Below are 984 nucleotides of genomic sequence, written 5' to 3'. Positions count from 1 at the left end.
ACACTCTTGACTTTCAAGGTTTGAGCAGTATACATACACGTAAAACGAAAGCAGTTAACAGCGTATTAAACAGGTCGAAACAGGATCATGAAAAATAGGTAAAATGAAACATGATTTTCAAATATTAAACTCAGTAAATATGGTTTTTCATTTTTTGATGTCTCTGATTGAACAAATAATGTGATGCTGATCTGAAAAGTTGTTGAATTGTGTTTAAAAAAATGAAAACTCACATTCACGGCCGCTATCCTAGTAACCGAATACGTGACGAATATTAAACAAAGCGCATGCGCGAATACACGTGGGCGTCAACCCTAACAACCCGGCCTTCTCCAGAAAGATTCAAAATAGACCACATAATGGCTTATTGAAAACATTCCGAACACTTCGGCCAAGTCGTAACAACTCGGCCTTCTCCGGCAAGCTACGAGATATACATCCTAAATAGTAGTAAGGATACTGTATACGAAATGTGATGAGGTCGCCGGCAATTAACACCATTTTTAATCCGCGTAAAGAAGGCGCGCAGTACTGTCAAAACAACAAGAAATGGATTCGTGTTGTTACATTGCATGTTCTTTTTTCAGAAAAGATATTTATTTAAATATCGAAATATTTCCGCATTTAAATGTTTAGATGTCCTTGAACTTCTATATCAGGAGCACTCAGTAAATGGATACGACAGTACACTAGTACTTAATGCACCAGTCAGTTGTAACCACGCCCCCCCCCCCCCCCCCCCTCAGGTCCGAGGAAAAGCGGGGACTCTCGACCTAGCCAAGCCCGGGTAAAGTTTTGCCCTGCGGAGACGGCCTGCTGGTAACATCCCCGCCAAATGCTCCCGCACCCAAAGGGACTCTAGGTAAGGCACATTCCCCGCTATATTTGGCTGGAAGACAAAACCACCGCATTCACCCGGCACTGCGGGGCCACGTGGAAGGTTAAAACACGGCCCATTTCCCCGACTATCCGCGGTATACCCCC

At 43.8% G+C, this 984-nt stretch overlaps 1 protein-coding gene across 1 annotated transcript in view; it reads right to left on the bottom strand.

The window, feature by feature from the left end:
• Window positions 1-388, bottom strand: part of LOC128202686 (uncharacterized) — a 20,256-nt gene extending 19,868 nt beyond the window's left edge. Inside the window, exon 1 of the mRNA XM_052903738.1 lies at window positions 234-388. The gene's annotated coding sequence lies outside the window, so the exon portion shown is untranslated. The remainder of the gene's footprint in view (window positions 1-233) is intronic.
• Window positions 389-984: the final 596 nt, after the last annotated feature.

Source organism: Mya arenaria, chromosome 9 (assembly GCF_026914265.1).
Source record: "Mya arenaria isolate MELC-2E11 chromosome 9, ASM2691426v1".
NCBI lineage: Eukaryota > Metazoa > Mollusca > Bivalvia > Myida > Myidae > Mya > Mya arenaria.
Note: the sequence above shows the minus strand (reverse complement) of the source record. Positions and strands in the feature narration are given on the sequence as shown.